The sequence below is a fragment of the Loxodonta africana genome, chromosome 10 (assembly GCF_030014295.1).
Source record: "Loxodonta africana isolate mLoxAfr1 chromosome 10, mLoxAfr1.hap2, whole genome shotgun sequence".
NCBI classification, from domain to species: domain Eukaryota; kingdom Metazoa; phylum Chordata; class Mammalia; order Proboscidea; family Elephantidae; genus Loxodonta; species Loxodonta africana.
The window spans coordinates 9,044,857-9,052,866 of NC_087351.1; the positions used below are offsets into that span (position 1 = coordinate 9,044,857).

General features: G+C 39.7%; 1 pseudogene; it reads right to left on the reverse strand.

The window, feature by feature from the left end:
- Positions 1-2,681: 2,681 nt before the first annotated feature.
- On the reverse strand, positions 2,682-3,303 carry LOC100659574 (BLOC-1-related complex subunit 7-like; annotated as a pseudogene).
- Between the last annotated feature and the right edge of the window lie 4,707 nt (positions 3,304-8,010).

Sequence of the window (8,010 nt, forward strand, 5' to 3'; positions counted from 1 at the left end):
AGTATGGGAAACCTATCCTATAGGGTCACTATGAGTCAGAATTGACTCGATGACAATGTGTGTTTTTTTTTTGTGGGGGGGTGTTTAACTTGTGGCCAATTCAAAACAATGTTCTTTAGCCTTTCTTCCAGATGACTGGGTTAGCTAAATGTAAAATTCTTGTTTCATACTTTCTTTCCTTAAGCATCTTATAGATAGCATCCCTCATCTCTGTTTTTTTTTTTTTTACATTGAATGTTGCTGTGGGAAAATCTGAAGCTAGCCTACTTTTTCCCTACGATGTGAGTCGAAATCTGAGCTTAATTGTTGAAAAGATTTCAATTTATTCCTTTAAATTAAATGAATTTACTAGGATATGTCTTGCTGCTAAATGTCGTCTGTTGATTTTTCCTGGGAAATGCTCTCTTGGTCTTCACTTTCAATTTGTATAGCTAGTCTTCCCTCGCCCCCAAGAAAGTGTTTTTTTTTTTAAATATCTTTAAATATTTGTATTATTACATTATTTAGGTTTTCTTTTTCAATGTTGTATCTTTTATGTTCATCTTTTTCTGCCTAGCCTTTTAAGAACTTTTCTTTCCATTGTTTTTTGATACTTTAAACATTTCCTCCGCAGGTTTCCCACAAAATACAGTATCCTTTTTGTTCCCTTCAATTTTCTCTTCTTCTCTGTGATTACTTTTTTTCTTATTTCCTAAGTACTGACAACTTATATTTTTTTTGTATCCTATTGCCCAGCCATCTCAACTCTAAATTGATTTTCTTTATTATTTGTAGTCTTCATGCTGAAATACTTGCTCACAATTATTATCTACTCCATGGAAATATTTGTATGCAATATCCTTTGTCAGCGTTTAAGTTATTCTGTTCTGTTCCATGATTTTTCTTCTTAAAATATCTTTCTGTTAATGCTATACCGGTTTATTTTTTATTACTCATTATTGAATATTATCCTTGTTATTATTTGCTGTTAAGTTGTTTCCAACTCGTAGTGACCCTATGGAACAGAACAGAACTGCCCCATAATGTTTCCTAGGCTATAATCTTTTTTTTTTTAACGTAACTTTTACCTTTATTTAAATTTTGATTGTGAAATTTCCTTTATCAGATACAATGTAAACAATCACTGCTTTTTCAATGTTTGTTTCACCATGAAGAAAATGTACACCATAATTTTGTTTTAGTTTTTTCTTTCTTTTAAAGTGTTTGCATCTTATATACTTGCATAATTAGATTTTGTTTTATTTTCTAAATTGATGACCCTTCTTTTTAAAGACAAATCAAGCTCATTTACATTTCATAATTATAATAGATGTTGGTAGAATGAAATTGTATAAATGAATTTTCAGATTCTTCACTTCTGATTTTTTTAATCTGAAGTATATGTGCACATGTATAATAGAGATAAATGCAACCTCATTTGCTTAGTTGATTTGGTGATACACAATATGAATTAAATTGGGCTTTTATTTGCTTTCTCTTCTTTCAATGAAAGCACTATTTTCTGAACTAGATGGTACCCAGCCACCACCAACGACGGCCCTGACAGGGAACACAACAGAGAGTCCCCAACGGAGCAGGAGAAAAGTGGGGTGCAGAACCCAAACTCCAGCAAAAAGACCAGACCCAATGGTCCGACCGAGGCTGGAGGGACCCCAGAAGACAAGGCCCCCGGACTCTCTATCAGCCCAAAGATAAAACCATTCTAGAAACCAACTCCTCAGACAAAGAACGGACTGGACCACAAGGCACAAAACGACACCTGTAAAGAGTAAGCACCTGAGCCCAAGCAGACACACGAGACTAAACGGGCAGCCCTTGTCTGGAGACGAGAAGGCAGAAAGGACAGGAGCTGGCTGAATAGACATGGAGTGGAAGGAGGAGCGTGCTGCCACACCACAGGGAGAGCAACCAGGACCACACAACAATGTGTGCATAAACCTCTGCATGAGAAGCTAACATGAATTGCAAATCCCCACCCAAAGCACAACAATATATATATAGAAAGCACGATTTTTCTTATGTCAGGTTTGTAGTAAGATATTTCCTCCTCAGCATTAGTAAGAACTGAACTAGAAGAGGATAGTGTCCCATTTTCAATTTAAACTAAGAAATAAATATTCAGATTTGACAACAGACTAGTGGTTATGCCATTTAACAAGATGAATCTAACAAACACAGTAACATCTACAAACATAAGGTCTTCACAACCTTACGGCACAACCCTATGCCACAATCATTCACAGTAACTCGGCTACCTTCACATTTGGGAATAATGTCATACAAATGAATGTGCTAATGATAAAGAAAATTACTAAGGAACCCAAGGCCACTTAATCTTAAGAGTCACAACAACAAAGAAGCCCCAGGAATGAGGGTCAAGGCAGGAGGTTGCAGTTGGCCAGATATGATTCAATTAACCTAGTTCTCATCTAAGCTAAGTTGAAGCTAAATCAAAATTTGCTGAAACAAATAAACTGTCTCCCCTGAATTACTAGAAAAGAAAGGAAAACAACAGGTACTGCCCAGCACCATTCTGTGACCATAAAATTAAAATGTTTCTTGAATGCAAGATTAAAATTAAAAAATGGTCATTGAAAAGAAAATTACTTTTTTTATGTATACACATTGGAAGCTCTATTTCTGGATTAAAAACATTATTTAGTGTTTACTTAAGAATCAAATTTAGGCATTTTGACTTTCAACATATCAAGAGTTCTATAGGAAAAACTAAGACACCTTTTAATTCTACTTTAATAGCAAACTAAACAGAGCAACTTAAAATTTCACAAGAGCATGGGTTGGTCGGATTCAAGAAGTGCTTCCAAAATTCAGCCACCTAACTTCTGTTCAGGACAAACTGTACATCATTACAAATCTTTTCTAACTTAACTTTTGGGGAAGAAGGTGGAAAATCAATCCATGGCATGATGGTTGTAGTAAGATATTTCCTCTTCATCATCAGGATTTTGCACTGTTACATGTTATTCTATTTCAACAGGTAATCAAACTGGTCCCGTAGAGCTGATGACTGCTCAACATTCTTCCAAATAGCTTCTTGCTGGTATTGAAGGTGTGTTGTTATTATTGCCATTGTCCTTAAACTATCTTTTGTGTGTAAGATGGCATCTTCCTGTAGTATCATGTTTCGTAAGCTGCCTGGTCTACAAACTCAGAACTCCGAAGGTAGCCCTTCAGCACCTGCTTGGTGAGCGTGATCACGTCAGTAGCACAGGTGTTCTCAGAGAGAAGCCCTTTCCCGGATTGACTGAAGCGGGCTTGCAGATCCGGTGCCCCAGTAGCCATCACCTTAGCTGGCAAACACTTCCCCACGCTAGGCTATAATCTTTAAGGGTGCAGATCACCAGCTCTTTTCTCCTTTGGACTCTCTAGTGGGTTTTGGTTAGCAGCCAAGCACTCAACCATTTGTGCCATCAGGGACCTGCATCATTGAATAAATTATGTTTTTCAGGTACAGTAGTACAAAGATAGGGTCTATGTAGAGAGAAATTACTTTTGTCGTCTTTCTGGCTTTGCCATCAAATGGGATCTCTACTTCCTCACTATGACAGGGACAAACCAAGAAAGCCAAACCTGTTGTCTCTAAGTTGATTCTGACAAACAGCTCCCATCAAATATGACTTTTTATGAGCTTTGTTGTATAAAGTGCTTTCTGCAATAAAAGTAAATCCAAGATGGCCTTTGCTCTTACTCCTTCTCAGTGTGGTTCCTGCCTCTATTGTTACAATGAAATGATAACCATCTCTAATCCAGAGTGAATCCTACATTTCAAGTAATATACTTTTTGTCCTGAGGTTTTCTGAGCTCTGTCACCCTTGGACTAACCTACATGTATCATCTCTTCAATTCTGTACAGTGGCATTTGTACAATCCTAACATTTCCATATATGTGGAGTCTCTAGGGGACTCCCTGGGTGGTGCAAACTGTTAAGCGCTCAACTACTAACACAAGGACTGGATGTTCGAACCCCTGGGAGGCACCTTTGAAGGAAGGCCGGAGAATCTACTTCTGAAAATCGGCCATTGACAACCATATGGTGCACAGTTCTGCTCTGACACGTACGGGGTCTCCATGAATTGGACTTGACTTGATAGCAACTGGTTTAGTTTTTGGAGGGTACAGAACAAATATGCCTCACAGTTTCTCTGAAAATGCAGTTTGCAGATTCTTTTTCGCTGTACGAATTTTTATATGATTTCTAGGAGAAGAGGAAAGATACCGATTTATATGGCACCTTCGAACCTTAATTCCCCGCTAGCTGCCTATTTAACAAGGATTTTCCAGCTACTTGTTTAAATTTACATCTGCACGAGTTAATGCAGTTGATCCACAAAAGCAATCACATATAGATTAATCTTATAATCCACAGGAGATACAATTGAAAATTTGAAATTCACACATTGTAAGTGGGAGTGGTTACATACAACCTAGCAAAAACATATATGGTTGCAAGATATAAATATTACAATATACAAAACAGGTTCAAATCTGATGTGAGGGTGAGATCATGGGTTATGACTATAAAAGATAGCCCCCAATTTACTGGGAGGTTCTGTTCCAATGACTCCACTGTAAGTCAGTTCTGATGTAAGTTTAGTGCCTCTTTCTTTTTTTTAGTTTTCATTATTGTTGTTGTTAGATGCCATCGAGTCGGTCCCGACTCATAGTGACCCTGTGCACAACAGAACACTGCCCAGTCCTGCACCATCCTTACAATCGTTGTTATGCTTGAGCTCATTGTTGCAGCCACTGTGTCAATCCACCTCATTGAGGGTCTTCCTCTTTTCTGCTGACCCTGTACTCTGCCAAGGATGATGTCCTTCTCCGGGCACTGATCTCACCTGACAACATGCCCAAAGTATGTAAGACGCAGTCTCGCCATCCTTGCTTCTAAGGAGCATTCTGGTTGTACTTCTTCTAAGACAGATTTGTTCCTTCTTTTGGCAGTCCATGGTATATTCAGTATTCTTCTCCAACACTACAATTCGAAGGCGTCAACTCTTCTTCTGTCTTCCTTATTCATTGTCCAGCTTTCACATGCATATGATGTGATTGAAAATACCATGGCTTGGGTTAGGTGCACCTTAGTCTTCTTATTAGTACCTTCATTATCAGTATCTTTACAAATCATAAACATCTGAGAGTGAACATCTGAGAATGATAACAGCAAATTACATCTGTAACATTGTGCATAGTACATATTACTAACAATAAGATGTACAAAAAACAAAATAAGAGGTGGGAACAAGACAGCAGAATAAGCAGTTGCTTCCTGTGGCCCCTCTCACAATAAAGAGAAAAAACAAACAAACAAGTAAATAGATTATATATGATGATCTAGGAGCTCAAAACATCAAAGACAAAGTTGAGGAGTTGGATTGAGAGGCAGAGGAGAGAGAGACACTTCAGAAGCAGCAAAGGAGTGCCAGACTTGATCTATCTGGCACCCTGCTGGCTAGAACATTCAGTGCACGTGGGCTGAGGCAAGCACTAGCACTTGGGAAGCATTTTTACCACTTTGAGAGAAGCTGAGTGGTGGAGAATCTGCATAAGCCTTTGGACCCGGGGGGAAGTGGCGCAGGATCTGCAAAATTTAAGTGCAGGCATCTAATCTACTGCACAGGATCAAAATAACCCTTTCCCCTCTGGGAAGCGCCTCTCTTTCCCTCACCCGCCCCCTTCCCACGCTACTCCAGTGCTGGTATGGCAAGTTCAGTGGTTACCTTGCCCCCTGGGCCAGAAGTAGGATTGCTCATACCGAGCCAGTCTTCTGGCTTTGGGGAGGGAACAAATAAACAAACAAACAAAAAGAAAACCACAAGCTCCCCTAAGCTGGGCCCTCAGGGCTAACCACTCCCAAACTAGTCTTGTGGCTTTAAAAAATTGCCTTGCTCCCTAAGCCAGGAACTCAGGGCAGGCACTGCTCCTCTGCCTAGGCATAGGCATAGGGGGTCCACAGACTTTGAATGCCTTTCACCCCTGCCTAGACCTGTGTGGGCTTATTCAATGGCATAGGTGTTAGCATAGAACAGCAGGGTATATACCTGAAGCCTATTCTCAACTGCAGCAGCTAAGGAGGAGTGGTAGATTTGCTGACATTTGACACTGCCCTGTCCATTAAGCAGGGTCCTCAGCCACCCACATCAGGGGCCTGAGGGTTGGCAGCTTTGCCCACTACAACTATTCACTCATGAAAGAGGATCCTCCCACAGTCTGGCTGCAAAATCCACCCACCATGTGCTCTAGGATACAAGGACACACCTTCCACCTAGGAGCTCGAGGGCAGCCATCAGCTCCCTACCTCACTCAGCATGTAATTCCCTACTTCAGCCTGTGCCTGGCCCAATCACCCCTACTTAGCCCTGCCCATCTAGGATGGCAGGTGAGAGCCTGCATCACACACTCAGAGACCAACGACCTGGACACATGAGCTGAATCAACATAAGAAAAGTAAATAGACTCCTGGGCTCACATACCTAGTAGCAGCTCTAACTACTGGTGGCAAGACCTGAGAACTTCAAAGACACCAATAATTAAAGCAGCTCACACACTCAGCCTATTTGGACAAATAAAAACAAAACAAAACAAAACAAGAAGCTAGGACACAGTAAGCACCCGTACAATAAATAAATATAATAACTTATTGATGGCTCAGAGACAACAGTCAATATTGAGTCACATAAAGAGGCAAACCATGATGGCTCTAGCAAGAGACCAAAACAGAAAAGAACCAGAAACCACCAAGAGGAAAAGAAGGTTTTGGAATTACCAAAGGTAGAATTCAAAAGATTAATATACAGAGCTCTTCAAGAGATCAGGAAGAAGATCAAGCAAAACACAGACCAAGCCAATGAAGACATAGAAAAGCAATAAAGGAATTTAAGAAGACTATACAAGAGCAAAACGACAAATTTAATAGGCTGCTATTTTTTTTTTTTATAATCCATAGAGAGACAGCAAGTAGAAACACAAAAGATTAACAATAAAATTTTCAAATTAGGCAACCCAATAGGAAGTCATAGCTGTAGAATTCAGGCAATGGAACTCAGAATTAGACTGATGATAAAGCACTTGACACCAATTTATTTCAAGAAAAACCAGAGAAAAGAATTAAAAAGAAAAAATGAAGAAACCCTAAGAATTATGTGAGACTTTGTCAAGAGGAATAACCTATGAGTGATTGGAGTACCAGAATGTGGCTGATAACAGAAAATACAGACAAAATTGTTGAAAATTTTTTGGCAGAAAACTTCCCTGATATTGTGAAAGACTGGAAGATATCTATCCGAGAAGCTCATTGAAGCCCACACAGGGTAGATTCCAAAAGAAAGTCACCAAGGCATAATATAATTAATCTTACTAGTGCTGCTATAAAAAAAAAAAAAAAAAATACCAGAAGTGGATGGCTTTAACGAAGAGAAATTTATTTCTTCATAGTGAAGTAGGGTAAAAGTCCAAACTCAGGGCATCAGCTCCAGGCGAAGGCTTTCCCTCTCTCTTGGGCTTCTCATCAATCTTCCCCCGGACTAGGAGCTTCTCTGTGCAAGGACTCCAGGTCCAAAGGACATGTTATGTTCCCAGAACTGCTTTCTGGGTGGTATGAGGTCCCCCATCTCTCTTTTATATCTCAAAAAGATTGCTTCAAGACACAACCCAATCTTGAAGATTGGGTACTGCCTCACTAACGAAACTGCTGCCCATCCCCCCTCATTAACATTATAGAGTCAGGATTTACAATATATGGGAAAATCACAACAGATGACAAAATGGTGGCTAATCACACAACACTGGGAATCACGGCCCAACCAAATCGATACGCACATTTTTGGGGGGACATAATTCAATCCATGACACTTGCCAAAATCAAAGATAAAGAGAGAATTTTAAGAGGGGCTAGGGATAAACAAATCATCACTTACACTAACTCAGACTGCTTAGCACAAACCATGCATACAAGAAGGCAAGAGATGACATATATAAAGTCTTGAAGG